At 39.9% G+C, this 17697-nt stretch overlaps 1 protein-coding gene and 2 long non-coding RNA genes across 5 annotated transcripts in view; 2 read left to right on the forward strand and 1 right to left on the reverse strand.

Moving 5' to 3' along the window:
- Positions 1-78: 78 nt before the first annotated feature.
- On the reverse strand, positions 79-723 carry LOC110674368. The gene is made up of 2 exons (XR_002498798.1): positions 618-723; positions 79-560 (listed from the first exon to the last, which is right to left on the reverse strand). It is a non-coding gene; the product is annotated as an uncharacterized LOC110674368 (long non-coding RNA).
- Positions 724-962: 239 nt separating this feature from the next.
- LOC110674780 lies at positions 963-4477 on the forward strand. The gene is made up of 2 exons (XR_002499188.1): positions 963-1060; positions 3996-4477. It is a non-coding gene; the product is annotated as an uncharacterized LOC110674780 (long non-coding RNA).
- Positions 4478-8625: 4148 nt separating this feature from the next.
- LOC5564728 (serine-rich adhesin for platelets) overlaps positions 8626-17697 on the forward strand; it is an 83568-nt gene continuing 74496 nt past the window's right edge. For 2 of the 3 annotated variants that reach the window (XR_002499189.1, XM_021839086.1), the window contains exon 1: positions 8626-9756. The gene's annotated coding sequence lies outside the window, so the exon portion shown is untranslated. The remainder of the gene's footprint in view (positions 9757-17697) is intronic. The other variant, XM_021839085.1, reaches the window with a different exon arrangement.

Below are 17697 nucleotides of genomic sequence, written 5' to 3' on the forward strand. Positions count from 1 at the left end.
GGGGGTGGGTGGGTGTCGAAATAGGCCATATTCAGCATAACATAATTCGTGAATAATCCTTTAGTGAAAGTCACATTGTATGTACAACATTTATTGTTAGATATCAAGAACCACTAATAGGATAGGTACATTGAAGGATACAAACATGAAATGTTTTATTTAATTTAATTTGAAGCCAACTACTTCTCTATTACTATCTCACCTTTAGCAAGTCTTTGGCATGCAAATTAATAATCGAGTCCACAATGTTCCACGCATAGCTCCGAAAATCACCTCGGATGAGAAGCATCAGCAGCGTCACGGCGCGGTCCATCTCATGAACGATCTCGTCTCTTTCGACCACTACCTGGCTGGTGATAACCAGTACCCTCACCAGGTCATTCTTCAGCACATCGGTGCTGGCGAATAGGGGCGGATTGGTTCTCAATAAAATTATCAGCTTCTGCAAGTACTCCTCATCTTTCTATCGTCAGTCCATCCATCAGATTCTTTGAATATCCGTTGCCCTGGTGGGCATCCAAATGAGCGATAATAATCCACTCGATTCCTCTGCCAGCGGACTGCAACATTGTATTGATTAATGTATTGTTTAAGATTCAATTATACTTAAAACTTACCAAAATATGTTCAGAAATGTTAATAACGCTTCCGGAAAGTAAAAACTTTAGCTCCAAAGCTGTCCAGACTGCAGTTTGGGGTCTCGAAGTTTTTTGAAAAAAAAAAAAAAAAAAACAAAAATAATCTGTCACGAAACGATCACAGTTGCCAGTTTTTGCAGTGCAACCAGACAAATGTGACATTTTAATTCAGGGGGTGGGAAACTTGGCTCATTTGAAATTGTGCCGAAATGTGCCGACTGTGCGAGAGTGAGCGAACGAATTAAAATGTCACATTTGTCTGGTTGCACTGCAAAAACTGGCAACTGTGATCGTTTCGTGACAGATTATTTTTGTTTTTTTTTTTTCAAAAAACTTCGAGACCCCAAACTGCAGTCTGGACAGCTTTGGAGCCAAAGTTTTTACTTTCCGGAAGCGTTATTAACGTTTCTGAACATATTTTGGTAAGTTTTAAGTATAATTTGTTGGAATAGAGGTAGTGTCGCACCTCAGGTAGAAGACTCGTTGGTTGAGGTAAAAGTGTGGAAGATTTGTTGTGAGGTATAATATTTGTGTAGGATGTTGAATTGTAAAAATAGATACCTGGTTTGAATAAAGAGAGTTGCAGCTGCTGGTTGAGGCATCAGTCAGTTAGCTGCCCAGTTGAAGGAAACATCTACTGTATTGTATTTCTTTATGATTTGCAATCGGATGTGGACGGGCTAGCCTCGCTAGGATCTGCGTGGTCTTAGCGGACTAGCTCTTCAACAGGTTATGGGCCCAGATTTCGGAAGAAAGTACTTAGAAAGTGTACTCTGGTCAGAGAGGTACTTGTGTTTTGCGAACGACTCTGTGAATGATTATGCGCCCTTGGCGTGCCTAAATGCTGCTGTCGAATAGCAGATTTAGAAGAAAGTTTTGTCGGGTGAAGCATCTTTGGCGGTAATGTAGGCCAAGCCAAAGTGGAAGAATATAGTGCGGACACTGTTGCTGGTAATTTTTATCGAGGAGGAGCGATTAGCAGTTGCGCCGATTGTTGCATTGAAACGTTTGGTGTTCATTTTGTTGTGTTTTTGTATGGACTTTCAAGTAAGAGCAGTGAGAGAGTGAGACTGTGATAGACTGTAACGTGAGACTGTTTACTACAGATACAATCTAGAGAAAAGTGCAACACAGTGGTCCGAAAGTAGTATTTTTTGGACGAATTACTTTTACCAAGCGTAAAATGGCAGAAGCAAAGATAACGTTTGATCGGTTGAACGATGTGAACTGGTCAACATGGAGATTTAGAATGGAGCTGATGCTGATGAAGGATGATTTGTGGACGATAGTGAAGGACCCCAAGCCGGAGTCTGCGGATATGACGACAGCATGGACTAGAAAGGACGAAAAGGCTCGTGCGGTAATCGGATTGGCACTGGATGATAGCCAATTAATCCACGTCATGGAAGCTGCTACAGCGAAGGAAATGTGGGAGAAGCTCAAAAGCTATCACGAGCGAGGATCTTTATCGAACAAGATTCGCATTCTTAGAAAACTTTGTTCGATGCGCTTGGAAGAAAATGGAAACATGTCCGACCATCTGTTGGAAGCATCAGAGTTAGTTCACAGTTTGGCCAGGATGGGAGAATCGCTAAAGGAACATCTTGTTGTAGCTATTTTGTTGTCAAGTCTGCCTGTGTCCTTCAGCCCACTCGTAACTGCGTTGGAAGGACGTCCTGAAGAAGATTTGAAACTTGATTATGTGAAGGGAAAGCTGCTGGATGAGTGGAGACGGAAAAGTGAATACAGTAAGCAGGAGAACGTCCATGAAAATGTATTGAAAACAACAGTGCAGAGAGAGAATCGTCGAAATTATGTTCGGACGTGCTACTATTGTGGACGAGAAGGCCATTTCCAGAGAAGCTGCCCTATTTTGTTGGAGGAGACGAAAAACAACATGAGAAAAGATCAAGCGAAGGCAATAACTGTACAGCAGCCAGAACCGGTACGTGATGGTGCTGATCGTGGAGTGTGCTTCACGGTCACTACTGAAAGTGATGTGCTTGCTGGAAAATGGATTCTCGATACTGGGTGCACAAAACACATGACAAATTCAGTCGCAAGCCTCGGTTGGTGGAATCCTTGCGCTGAAGAAGTCATTTTAGCGGATGGAAAAACAGTGAAGGCTAAAGGTAGCGGACAAGGAAAGTTTGCAGGAGTTGGGTTGGATGGTGAGCAAGTTGAGGTGAAGCTGAAGGAGGTACTGTTTGTACCAGGTTTGACGAGAAGCGTGCTGTCAGTCAGCAGAATAACAGAAGATGGCTTTACAGTAGTTTTTGGATCGACAAGCTGTCGAATCATGAGAGGTGGTACGGTAATTGCTGTAGGTAAGAAGAGAAACGGTTTGTATTATCTTCAGCAGTACTAAAAATGCACTGAACTCTGAGCTGAAGCAGGAGGAGTGAATAATTGAAGTAATAAGAACAAGTGGGCTGCACTAAGGAGGAGTGTTGAGATAGAGTAGTGACAGCCCCCTGGCAACACATGTGAAAAAGCGAGTGAGGTCAACCCCCTGGTTGATGACATGACGACGACTGACATTTGCATAGGTGTTGAGTGTGTGAGTGTGTAAATTAACGAAGCATTTATGCTGATGAATATGTATGATTGTTATTGTTTATTTTAGTCCGTACTGCTTACTCGTTGTAAATAGATGTAAAAATGAGAAAATAAGTCGTCGTAATTTACTTTCATCCGATCACGCGAATCCCAGGAACGTGTTCTTACAGCATGTATCGTTCTGGAGGAGGATTGGCCGCATAAGCCGCGTGGCGCAGAACGGGATCCTCAGGCTGGATGGATTGGCCGCAACGGAGGACGGGATCTATCGGGAACGTAGGCGATACAGGACACTGGATGGCAGCTGGCTGGTCAAGAGAGCTCGTGTGACAGGATCGAAGTCAGGAGGAGCTCGGATGGAGGACGAAGCATGTACGAAATTCGGAACGAGGAGGAGTTTCGAGACAGGAGGAGACGATCGGGAGTTGAGGTTGCGATCCTAAGGAGGAGTGTTGGAATAGAGGTAGTGTCGCACCTCAGGTAGAAGACTCGTTGGTTGAGAAGCATGCGTCGTCGTAGGTAAAAGTGTGGAAGATTTGTTGTGAGGTATAATATTTGTGTAGGATGTTGAATTGTAAAAATAGATACCTGGTTTGAATAAAGAGAGTTGCAGCTGCTGGTTGAGGCATCAGTCAGTTAGCTGCCCAGTTGAAGGAAACATCTACTGTATTGTATTTCTTTATGATTTGCAATCGGATGTGGACGGGCTAGCCTCGCTAGGATCTGCGTGGTCTTAGCGGACTAGCTCTTCAACATAATTGAATCTTAAACAATACATTAATCAATACAATGTTGCAGTCCGCTGGCAGAGGAATCGAGTGGATTATTATCGCTCATTTGGATGCCCACCAGGGCAACGGATATTCAAAGAATCTGATGGATGGACTGGCGATAGAAAGATGAGGAGTACTTGCGGAAGCTGATAATTTTATTGAGAACCAATCCGCCCCTATTCGCCAGCACCGATGTGCTGAAGAATGACCTGGTGAGGGTACTGGTTATCACCAGCCAGGTAGTGGTCGAAAGAGACGAGATCGTTCATGAGATGGACCGCGCCGTGACGCTGCTGATGCTTCTCATCCGAGGTGATTTTCGGAGCTATGCGTGGAACATTGTGGACTCGATTATTAATTTGCATGCCAAAGACTTGCTAAAGGTGAGATAGTAATAGAGAAGTAGTTGGCTTCAAATTAAATTAAATAAAACATTTCATGTTTGTATCCTTCAATGTACCTATCCTATTAGTGGTTCTTGATATCTAACAATAAATGTTGTACATACAATGTGACTTTCACTAAAGGATTATTCACGAATTATGTTATGCTGAATATGGCCTATTTCGACACCCACCCACCCCCTTGTAACGAATTTTGTATAAATATTTTAAAAATTCTGTATCAACTGTAATATCAAGGACACCCACCGATTTCATTTAACGTTATGAAATTTGAGAATGGGTCCTATCATCTTCAACGCAGGATTGGATTCGTTGGTATTCATTTATTTAAATAATTATCAACGATCAGAAACTTGCATTTTGCATTCGTATATCGTGTGGCAGGTACGATGATACGATTTCATAATTTCCATTACGAAAAGATCCTGGATCAACCGGGAACCGAACCCAGACGCCTTCAGCATGGCTTAGCTTTGTAGCCGCGGGCTCTAACCACTCGCCTAAGGAAGACACACTCGATTACCAATGGCTTTTGGGGCGAGATCAGAAATCGAATAGAAATGATGGTAAATTTGAATCCCCACCAGGACAACGGACATGCTACGGATTGGATGGATGATGGTGGAGTGTGTAAATTGATTATTCTTATTATCTTTATTATTGATTATCTACAAGGCAGAGCTGGCGATCAAGAGAACGGTTGGGCTGAAGCTCTTCCTGGGAGATGAGCAGCATCTGCGTTGAGAATCTGGTACTGTCGTTTCTATCAGTTTTCGACCAAACTGGCTAATCTTCAACGCCGGCACCAATGCGCTGAAAGATGACCCTCCGAGATCGTACTGGATAATATCGGCGATGGTGTGGGCGGGAGGTACGAGATTGTCCGTAATCATGGAATGCCGCTGGTAATGCTACTCAGTGGAGGCTGGGCTGGGCTGGACCATCGTGGAACCGAACACCAATATGCACGCCAAACATCTGGTACCGGAGGCAAAGTAATAAATAAACGGCTGTGAGCAAACGAAGACGTATACATTTTCCATTTAGTACTTATTGAACAAAATCAAGTTTTAGATAGTTAAAACAAGCTGGTTGCCTGGGTTAAGCCGCAATACTTTTTTTGCTGATGGTTAAAAACAACAAAGATTCAGTTGTCAAATCCAATAAAAAAAAGAAAAAGTAAGAGGTTTTTTCCGAGATACAACCGCCAAGTTGACGTTGGATAACATTAGCTTCTTCTATTTCCTGGCTTGAGACCGTCACGAACTTATTAAAGATTTCTACTGATCAAAATCGAATCAATTTTCATACTATTTGTTGCATGTCAATTCTGACCTATTATGGACATTGTGTGTTATTATTTGGTTGGTTCGGTTAACACTTCAACACCGATAAAACCGGTCGATGGAAGAAGAAGCATGTGTGGTAACTCTTGCTTCCCAACCAAATATTCCGGTCGAAAATTAGGTCCACGCATGATCCACTAAGATTGGTTGTGGGTTCTTTAGTGGGTTCCGAAGCCAGTTTGAGGTTGAGGTACTTCTCCATGAAGTCGGCGAGCTCCATGTTCTCCTCTTTGCTCAAATCGATGTTAAGGCGAAGTAGGCCGTCATTGAAATTTGTACGCGTTGTTGATGATTGTTGCTAATTCATCTCACGATTGCGAATCGAAGAAAATCAAAGTTGGTTTTGCACTGACACAGCAGGAAAAGTATCAGCATACTTTATGCATGATAGCGCGTACAGTGATACATTTTCAAGTCAATATAAACTATCAAGACCGAGTTTAATCACTTTGAAATGCAAGCTGAAAAGTCATCATTGTGGCCAAAACGAATGACGGGCGAGACCCACAACATATTAAACGAAATAACGAAGTTTTTGTCAATCAGTTAAAAAAAAACATTGCAAAAACAACGAGTATTAGTATGAAACTTCATGTTAAAGCCTTTTTTGTTGGAATCAAGTATATTTGAGGATTTATTTGCAAGTATAGAAAATTTACAAGATTTTAGCATTTTTGCAACGCTCACAAACAATATGTTCTACGATCACTATTTGATAAAGTCATTATGAGATCGTCACTTATCCATGACAGCCTAGTTATAGTAGAACATGATTTCGGTCTCAAATCTCTATAGCGAAAACCATTTTCACAAACTGGGACCATTTTTGTAATCCAAGTCAGAAATTTCCATATAGCGTTAAACGCCTAGAGGTATACAACGCCCTTTAAATGTTCCGTAATTGATTCAATTTTGTTTAATTGATACTCCATTATCAAAGTTACCCCAAAACAGATAACCGACTTTCGATTATATGACAAATAATAATCGGAATTTAGAATAAATCTTTTGGGCTTCGATAGCTAGGATATCAGTACTTGTTTTAAAAATTTAAATTGTAATTCAGCATGCATAAGTATTAAAGTTTCCTTAGAAAAAAACTATCAAAATTACCCCGTTTTACGGTACATGTAAACTTCAAAACGTCAAAACTTTATAACAGCAAGAAAAATGTGCTTTTTCTATGAAAAATAAGACATGCCTCGATATTTACCTATTTCTCAATAGTTTAGTCTTGAAAATCAATAGTTTTCATTATTGGAGTAGATTCGTAGAAAGATTTCCAATCGATTGGTGCAAGAATCTTGAAAATCTATGCGGGCGTTGGTAAGTTATTAACAGTCAAAATCTAACCACTTTTCGTGACGCGAGCAATTTTTTGTTTTTCGAAATTGTACCCCAGTATGTTGCCGTAAGACGTTATCAAACGTCAAAAAATGCTGATGAGAAGGGTGCCCAGATGTGCGGAACTGTTCGGAATAGTGTGCCGGGCACAGTGAGCCGAGTTTCCCACCCCCTGGCTGAAGCTGCGGCCACAATGGTCCGTTAGCGTCGACTTCACCGTCAGCTTTAACTGACAGCTAAGTTTAAAGTAATGATAATCAAAGCAGCACCCCACAATGATGCGTTGCGTCTAACGCACGCATGTACTAAAAACGCTGACGCTGTGCTAAACTTTGAAAATCTTCAAAGTTGACGCAGCAGCCAACGCGTGACGGAAGATTCAAAACAAAAAAAATGGCATAACTTCGGATTCCGCTAGAAATGCAGTCAACATCACACAAAAATTCAACTCCGAGGAAAAATTGATCACAACTTGATGTAGGTAAACAAGACTACGATGAGAATGACGCAATTCAACAATAATAACAACGCACGACGCAACGCAGTATTGTGCGCATGTGTTGCATTAACGCATCCGTCAACGTTTTTAGTACATTGACGGATGCGTTAACGCTGAAGTCGAAGTCGAAGTTGACGGACCATTGTGGCCCCCGCTTGAGACGCAAAATTTCAGTTCACTGTGATTTTTATAGCAACCCACTTTAATAAGGTGTGCCAATCAGTGCGCCGAAATGTGCCATAGCTGCGCAAGGCACACTGTGTAGAGTGACCACCCCCTTGGTTTTGCTCTAAGTTTCCATTCAATTTTTTTTTCGCGGAATAAATGCCAATAGTAGCTCAAATAAATGCCCAAGTGCAAAACCAAAAGTAGCTCCACTGCATACAAAAATAAGAATATAATACAGTGAAACCTCCATGAGTCGATATTGAAGGGACCATCGACTCATGGAAATATCGAGTCATGGAACAGCAATCCTTTGGAAAGCTGCTTCTAGGGACCATCATAGTAACCATGAAATTTGGTTTTTAGTATGGTTCCATGAGTCGATATCGAGTCATGGAACATCGACTCATGGAGGTATCACTGTATATATTATTATTAGTACATTGTGATGTACCTCTTTGGAAATAAAATTTTGTTCCGAAACACATCTGTAGGCCAATTTCGGCGCGTATTTTCTTCGAAGAAAAGAAAATTTTCTTGCTGGTGCGTAATGAAAGAAAATTTCTTCTCTTCGAAGCAATTGTTCGCCGGAATTCACCTACTGGTCACTCTACCCTAAAACTGTTGCCAAGAACTTACGCCCACCCTCGCAGAAATTTGAATCTAACATTGACGCTTCTTCTCATCTTCGTTTTTCTCGATTCTCCCATCGCGAATGCCGAAAAAGACTATGCGCCCGAAAGCAAAAGAAAATCAACAAAACGCACCCACCACCGCTGGTAGCCAGAGCGAAACAGCTTCTACCGCCCCATCTCCCTCTGGCCTGTTGATTCCGTCCGGGAACGCCGAGCCCGTCGCGATCCGAAAGAGAACTGTAAAATGCGTAGTTTTGTTCTCGGCCGTCGGTCGATCTCTTCTAGCTAGTAGAAGAAGGCTCTGTCAGTCTGGTCAGTCTCTACGGTGGTGTTTTACCCGACGGGTCGCGGTTCTTCTTGGAGCAGTGTTTAGTTGAAAACGTCGCCGTCGTTGGTTAAATTAGTTTGATAATGGCAGTTTAGTAGCCGTGGAAAAAGAGGATAATTAAGTGCACGCCATCCGTCAGCTTTTGAATCATCACGCAGTTTTACGGGCGAACAATACGACTGGGATTTGTGGATTGGTGCAAGAGTATATTATGGGGTAAGAAGCCCTCTCGCTGGCTGCTAATCAATGAATGAAAAGAAAGGGACGCTTCCATTATCACAGCTTACTAGATGAAAATATTTACATCGCGCAGAAGAGCCTGCTTATTTTTTTGGTGCGTAACGAGAATAATTCGTTTTTTGTGCGTGAATTGTGGTTCCGATTAGAAGAGGAAACTCCGCGGAACCAGAAAGAATCGGAAAAAGCAAGAAGAAAATCAGCCGAGGCTGTGAAATTTAAATAGCGCCTCGTCGTATCATATCGGAGGGGAGAAGAAGAAGAACAAGAGTGCGTGCGAGTGAGAAAATTTTTCAATGAAGGTGCAATACTTTGCAATAGATTACAGCCAGATGGAGTAATTTCAGGTGTTTCCAATTTGAAAGAGCAGAACTTCGCCAATTCCGAGAAGTGCACCTCGAAAGGGAAAACCTAAGAAGGCGCGACGAGGGATTATTACGCGATTCTACGGGGAAGAAGAAGCAGTGCACTAACTAACTAGCAAGCAGCAAGTAGGCGACACAGGTTTTGGAATTTTCCTTTGGCGAATTTCCTCGGTTGCTCGGACGAAAAGTGCGCGGAAGGCACGGAGGGAATCAACAATTTTACGACACCGCGAAAGTTTGTTACTGTTTGCCATTCCGCCGGGACAACGAAGAATCGGCGGTGCGGTTTTTCGACGTGGCAGACAGGTTTTTCGTGCATCAGGAAAAAAGAAGCTCCGGCAGCAACAGAAGGAGGAGAAGGGGAGCAGGCATTATTCTCGAAGTAGTGGGCGGAGAAGAGCGCTGGGACAGAAACAGATACAACGAGCAAAAGACGGATTTTCTAGCGCGACGCAAACGAAAGGTAGGTTGCTTGGATTGGAGACCGTTTGTTTGACTGAAGAGCGTGTGTGGGAAGATTTGGCAAGCTAAAAAATAATGTTCAAACACGGGATGCAGAGGTTCTCAAGTTTTCCTCACGCAACCTAGACTCTTGTCATCGCCTTAAAAAAAATTGAAATCGACGTGGGTTATTTTCCCTGAAATAACGGAATATTTCCAAATAATTTCTGTTGGACTTCCAAGCCAAGAGTCCTCTTTGAATTTCTAAGGGAAATTGTAATGTATTTCCGATAAAAGTTACACATAAGTGAATATGGGAAAATTTGACAGAATTGTCTTTGTAAATTTGATAGATGTAAAAAACGACGAAAAATCATTTGGAAGCATGAGAAAATTGACCTTGGATACTCAACAGATGTTCTCTTGTAAATTCGACAGAATTACTCTTGGAGATTGGAGTGAAATTTAATTGGAAGTTTGGACAGAACTTCTCTTGGGTATCACGAGATAAATTCGATCTATTTTATTGCAATTTGTTATCTGGAAAGTTCTGCCAAATTTCAAATTTCCTAGAGAAATTCAGTCAAATTTTCCAGAGCAACTCTGTTCAAAAACCAAAGGAAATCCTATCGAGTTTCCAAAGGAATTTGATAGGGAAGATCTGTCGAATTGGTATGGAAAATTATGACGAATTTTCATATAAAATACTGTACAATTTGAGGAAGAAATTCTGTCAAATTTTCATGGGACATTCTGTACTTTGATTATTGCATGGAGATTCCCATAGAAATCAATAGAATTTTTCTTGCAAATTTGACAAAATTTAGCTAAGTATGCTGTTCCGCTCAAGAAAAGTAAAAATTTCTGCGGAAGAAATGGTCAATTTTCTACAGTGAGCTCCATTTGAAATGACATGTCTTTTTAACTGCGTACTGCAATCGAAGAAAAATGCTTTTCTTGACCATTTCTTGCAAGAAATTTTCCACGCATCGAGATAGGCGATTACTTTTCTGTTGAAGTGCATACTTCGCTTTTCTCTTGAAATTCGGAGAGAAATTCTATTGGAGATGAGACGGAACCGATCATAGCAGCCTGAGAAGATGTCACCATGAAAAATAAACAAATACCTTTACTAATTTTATTGTATTCAAATCCTCTGAGCAGAATCTCAATAGAGAAACTAAAACGTAGATTGGAGTACATTGTACCTTTTAATTCCGCCCTAAATGTTTATCTCTGACAGATACGCGTATTTCGACTACCACTTGCAGTCTTCTTCAGTGTCAGTGGATCCGAGTAATTGCTTGAAAGCTCTCAGTTAATAATTGTGGAAGTGCTCATAAGAACACTAAGCTGAGAAGCAGGCTCTGTCCCAGTGAGGACGTAATGCCAAGGAGAAGAAGAACACTGCGACCTTGCTTACCCGGCGTGTACCGGGTTTTCATGATGCGAGATTGCACGCACACTACGACGAAACTGTCAAACGGTTCTGTTTTTACAGATTTTGATTTTTGATTACGTTCTAAAATGTATGCTACTCTGGAAATTCAGAGATAAATAATTTACTGCAGCATTTATGTGTATAAGATTTTCGGTGCGGTTTTTGCATGTCTGGCGCACTTTTTTTCTGGTATTCTTCATAGATTTTTGGCAATGTAGTGCAATTTGGCAAAAAATACGTTGTTATTTAATCACGAAAACTATGCAAACTGATTGGTAGCGATTTATGCCTAGATTAGTAGGTATCCCTAGATCAATCTGATTTCCCTCTAGTTAGCAACTTTTGGAAGAAGAGCATACAACTTAACTGTTTTTTCTGCAGTGAAACTTTAAGATTTTTTGTTCCAAAGACACACCATGTTCTAAGAAACCATGTGGAAATTCTTCCAAACTTTTTCATTGGCGTACCAGTATATAATATCCTAGTAATACTTCTAGGCATTTCTACCCTTTCTCTTTTAGGAATTCCTCGAGAAATTACTTGGAACTTTTATTCAAATATACTTTTAAATTCAAAACACTCTATAATATTCTAAGATGATCCAGTAGTTCTTACAATTGATCCTTAACTAATTTCTTAACTAATTATTTAAATAAATTTTTTGAGTTTTTATTAAAAAAAATCTGAGAAACTACTAATGAAAAAAAAATATTATGCTGAATGCTTGTAGGAACATTGGGAGGCATATATTTGAAAAATGATGAAACTGTTCCACTAGAAGAAAATCTGTAGTATTCCTGGAGTGATCATTGAAATCTATATATTTTTTTGTAATGAACTCCTGAAAGAATTTTTGAAAAATTCTTGTAAAAACGCGAAGACAAATATTTGGATAAATTTCACTCATCGTATGCATGGAATAATACTACGCTTATACTATTTTTGTCATCATACTATAGTGATCCATGATGAAATTTTATAATGATCTTGTAAATGCCATATGCATATTTGATGCTTGAGTTTTCGCAAGGAATCTTAGAAAATTTCTGGAGAATTTTGGGAAAAAACTCTTAAATCATTCCTGTTTATTTAATCCTTGCAGTAATTTAAAACAGAAGCCAAGAGATTATGACTGTTTGTACAGTCATGTTTGGTATAGAGCCTGTAGTGGATGAACTTGTGGAAGAATACCTGGAACAATTTATGAATGTTTGTATGGTGTAATGTTTAGTTGGATCAATTCTGAACAAATGTAGGCAGTTATGGAAGGATTTTTGTAAGAATTTTGATGCCTTGAAAAATATCAAGTAAAGTGGACATACTCTCAAATTAATTCACTACGTGATTTCTTGTGGCAATCCAGGACACAACTTAAATAGAATACTAAGCGGTATACATGAACAAGTCCATGTGTAATTCCCAGAATAATTGTAAAGGTGTACATAGGGAAATTTCTAGTCATAATCTCAGAGTATTTTGGAAATTCAGAGTTCAGAGTTAATTCAGAGATTCCCTAAGTAATTCCTACAAAAATACTTATGGGAAATTCTCTGATTATCCGTCTAGAAGTCCATCAAAAAATCTCTACAAGGATATTTTTTAAAAATATCTCGATGGATTCCTCCGGGATTTCCTGCCGGAAATCCGACGAGAATTCCATCAGAGATTGCTACGGAAATCCTTCAAGAATTCCTACTAGAATTCTTTCAGGATTCTACGAAAAACAAGAAGATTCTCCCGAGAAATTCCTGCAGAGACACATCTATATAATTTTCTGGGGATTCCACCAAGAATTCTTTCTTCAGGTTTCTACCAGAAGTTGATCCACTTTCAGAATTCCAGGAACTTCTGAAGGATTTCCTAGGAGAAATCCTGGAGGAACTCCTAGTAGTATCCCTGGAAGAACTTCTGGAGGAAGCCATGTTGGAACTCTTCGAGGTGTTCCTGGTGAAACATATTTAGAGGAATACATGGAGGAACTTCAGGAGGAATCCCTTAAGAAACTCCTGGATTCCCCATAGAGGTAATTTTTCATTAAGGAGGGGATGGGAACTCTTGGAGAAATTCCTGAAGAAACTTCAGGAGGAATTGCTGAAAGAATTCCTGGGGCAATCCCTGATTGAACTCCTGAAGATATTCCTGAAGAAACTCCTGGAAGAATTCTTGGTGGATTTCCCGAATGAACTCCTGGAGGAATTCCTAAAATAGTTCTTAGAGGAATTGCTTATGATAATCCTGGAAAGAACTCCTGAAGGAATTCTTGAAGCAACTCCTGGAAGAATTCCTGGAGGAACTCCTGGAGGTTTCCACAAGATACTTATGGAGGAATTTCTGAAGAAACTCCTACAAGAATTCATGAAGAAACTCCTGGAGAAATTCTTGAAGGAATTCTTGAGAGAATTTTTGCAGTACTTCCTGAAGGAATTATGGAGAAATTCCTGAAAGAACTCCTGAAGGAAAAATTCCTCAAGAAACTCCTGGAGACCTTTTTGGAGAAATTCTGTAAGGATTTTTTGAAGGAATTGCTGAAGGAATTCCTGAAGAAAATCCTTGTGTAATTTCTGAAGAAACTTCTGGAGAATTTCCTGACGGAACTCCTGAAGGAATTTCTGATGAAACTCCTGGAGGAATTCCCGAAGGAACTCCTGGAGGAATTCTCGAAGAAACTCCTGGAGGTATTCCTGAAGAAACTCCTGGAAAATTTCTGAAGAAACTCCTGTTGGAATTCCTGAATAAATTCTGGACGAAACTCTTGGAGAAATTTCTGAAGAAGCTTCTGGAAAAAATCCTCAAGAAACACCTGGATAAATTTTCAAAAGAAAACCTGGAAGAACTCCTTTAGGAATTCCATGGGGAATTACTAAAGAAACTTTTAAAGGAATTGCTGAAGAAACTACTAGAGGAATTTCTGAAGGAAATCATGGTGGCGTTCCTTAAGAAATTCCTGGAGAAATTAATGACGGAACTTCTGGAGGAATTTCTTATGGAACTCCTGGAGGACTTCCTGAAGAAACTCCTGGAGGAATTTCTGAAGAAACTACTGCAAGAGCTCCTGAGGAAAATCCTGAATAAATTCCTAATAAAATTCTTGAAGAAGCTCCTGCTGAAACTCCAGGAAGAATTCGTCAAGGAATTCCTGGAGGAATTTCTGATGGAACTCCTGGAGCAATTTCGGAAGGAAATCCTGGAAAAATTTGTTGGAAAACTCCTGGAGAAATTCCTCTAAGAACTGCTGGAGGAACTTCTAATGAAACTCCTTAAGAAATTTCTGAAGAAACTCCTGGAAAATTTATGAAGAAACTCCTGCAAGAATTCCTGAAGAAACTCCAGACGAAACCCTTGGAGAAATTCCTGAAGAAATTCCTGGAAAATTTCCTAAAGGAGTTCCTGGAAGAATTCTTGAAAGAACTCTTGGAGGAATTACTGAAGGAACTCCTGTAGGAATTTCATGGGGAATTACTAAAGGAACTTTTGAAGGAATTCCTGATGGAATTTCTGGAGGACTTCCTGAAGGAACTTCTGGAGAAATTCCTGAAAGAACTGCTAGAGGACTTTCTGCAGGACTTCAACGAGGAATTACTAAAGGAATTGCTACAGGACTTCTGGAGGAATTGCTGAAGAAAATCCTGGAGAAATTCCTGACAAAACTCTTGGAGGAATTCCTAGAAGGACTCCTGGAAGACTTCCTGTAACAACTCCTGAAAAAATTCCGGAAGAACTTCTGGAGGAACTTCTGGAGGAACTCCTGAAGAAGCTCCTGGAGGAATCGCTAAATATTCCCCCAGGAATTCCTGCAAGAGCTCCACCATGGATTCCTATAGGAATTCTTACAGGGATACTTCCGGGAGTATTAAAGGAGGTTCGAGGAACTATTGGAGGAATCCCTGGAGGAACTCGTGGAGGAACTCCTGGAAGATTTCCTGGAGGAACTCCTAGAAGAATCTATGGAAGAGTCATGGAGGAATTACTATTTGAATTCCTGGAGTAATCCCTGAATGAACTTCTGGAATAATTTCTGAATGATCTCAAGAAGATATCCCTGAAGGAACTCCTGAAAGAATTCATGAAGAAAAAGGAATTTCTTCAGGGATTGCTCCAGGAGTTTCTTCAAGAAATCATCCAGGAGTTACTCTTAAAATTCCTCCAGGAGTTCCTTTGGAAATTCCTCTAGAAGTTATTTCAGCAATTCCTGCAGGAGTTTCTTCAGAAATTCCAGGAATTTTTCCAGGGATTCTTTCAAGACTTCCGTCAGGAATTCCTCCAGAATATCCTTCAGGTATTCCTCCAGGAGTTTCTTTAGGAATTCTTCCAGGAGTTCAAATCAAGAATTCCTCTATGAATTCCTTCAGGAAATCATCCAGGAACACTTTTTGAATTCTTCCAGAAGTTCCTTAAAAATCCCCCCGAAGATCTTTCAGTAATTCCTCCGGGAAATCCTTCAGAAATTTCTCCAGAAATTCTTTCAGGAATTCCTCCAGTAGTTTCTTCAACAATTACTCCAGGAGCTCCTTTAGAAAATTTTACAGTAGTTACTTATAGAATTTCTCCAAGGGTTCTTTCAGCACTTTCTCTAGGAGTTTCTTCAGAAATGTCTCCAAGAGATCTTTCAAGAATTCCTCTAGGAAAATTTTCTTAAAGAACACGTGGAAGAATTCCTGAAGGAACTCATGTAGGAACTCCATTTAGAGAAATAGGAGATCCTTCAGGAATTCATCCAGAAAAATCATCAGGGATCCTTCCAAGAGTTCATTCAGGTATTCCTCCAGGAGTTCCTTCAGGAATTCCTCCATTAATTTCTTCAGGAATTCCTTTAGGGGAATTGTTCTGGAGGAATTCCTCCAGGAATTTCTCCAGGAGATTCTTCAGGAATTCCTCCAGGAGTTTTTTAATGAATTCCTCCTGGAGTTTCTTCAGGGATTCTTCCAAGTATTCCTCCAAGAATTCCTCTAAAAGTTCCTTCAGAAAATCCTCCAGGAGTTTTTACAGCAATTCCTCCAAGATTTTCTTTAGAAATTCCTCACGGAGTTCAAGTCAAGAATTCCTCTAAGATTTCCTGAAGGAAATCCTCCAGGAGTTCCTTTTGGAATTCTTTCAAGAGTTCCAGAAAAAATCCTTCTGAAGTTCTTTCAGCAATTCCTCCAGGAAATCCTTCAGGAATTCCTCCAGGAGTTTCTTCAGGATTTCCTTTTAGAAGCTTTTAGGAACCCCTGCAGAAGTTCTTTCAGCGATTCCTCCAGGAGTTCCTTCAGGAATATCTCAAAGAGATCCTTCAGCGATTCCTACATGAAGAATCACATGGAGGAATTGCTGAAGGAGCTCCTGGAGAAATTCTTACAGGAATTTCTCCAAGAGATCCTTCAGGAATTCCTCCAGGAGTTCGTTCAAGAACTCCTTCAGGAATTTTTACAGGAGATTGATCAGGAATTCTTCTTGGAAGAATCTTTGAAGGAACTCCTGGAGGAATTCATCCAGGAATTTCCCTAGGAGATCCTTCAGAAATTCCTCCAGTAGTCCCTTCAGGAATTCTTTATCTTAGGAATTCTTGTAGGAGTTTCTTCATGAATTCCGCTAAATATTCCTTAAGAAAATGCTGAAGAAACTGCCGTTGGAATTCTTGAAAGAATCCTCTCAGTGAATCAAATAGGGATTTATGAAGAAATTTCTGGTGAAATTTTCGGAATTATCGGAAGACTCCTTGTAATTATTGGAAAAATCCTTGGAGGTGAATATGTGAAGTTCTTGAAGTCTTTTTCATGGAAACCTTTGTAGGAAATACTGAATACCTGGCAAAAATCCTGGAAAGAATTTTGAAAAAGTAATTTAAGAACCTCAGAAGTATATAAAAAAAATCTGTGAATGAAATGATTGAGGAAGCTTAGGATCTAAATTACTGAAGCCAATGTCATAGAGATGGAAGATTTTTGGATGAATTATCTGAGGAATTTCTGTAATAAATTCTGAAAAAAGGCTTTGGAAAAATCAAAGCAATGCATACCCTGGTCGCATTCTTGAAAAAAAATGTGAATAAAAATCTGTTGATAGTTTGGCAGCGATTTTGCAAAAAAACCTTTTTCTAAGGTTCCTGTAAAATTTTTTAGAGGAATTTCTTAGGAATTCCTTAAGCAATCCTCAAGATTGCTGAATCTAACTTTAAGGGGCTGTTAATTATTTACGTAAAACAATTTCGATTGTTTTTCAATTCCCACCTCTTGTATAGCGCAATAATGAATATCTCTGATATCAAAACTTCCCTTTTATTCGCATTTTCAGCAAATTACAAGCACTAATGCTCAAAATAATGGATTGCTTTCAAATAATTAATAATTATTCACCAGGGAATTGGTCCGAGAATTCCCAGATAATTTCTCACAAATCAATCACCACCAAAACAACCTCCGAAACCATCCTTCTCGGGTGCGTTTCATTTTTTTTACGAACGATGAAAACCTAAATAAAAACGAATACCTATAACATAACAACAACAAGGTATAACACCTCTGCTTCATATTGGTCATGCACAGC

Source organism: Aedes aegypti, chromosome 1, assembly GCF_002204515.2.
Source record: "Aedes aegypti strain LVP_AGWG chromosome 1, AaegL5.0 Primary Assembly, whole genome shotgun sequence".
Classification (NCBI taxonomy): domain Eukaryota; kingdom Metazoa; phylum Arthropoda; class Insecta; order Diptera; family Culicidae; genus Aedes; species Aedes aegypti.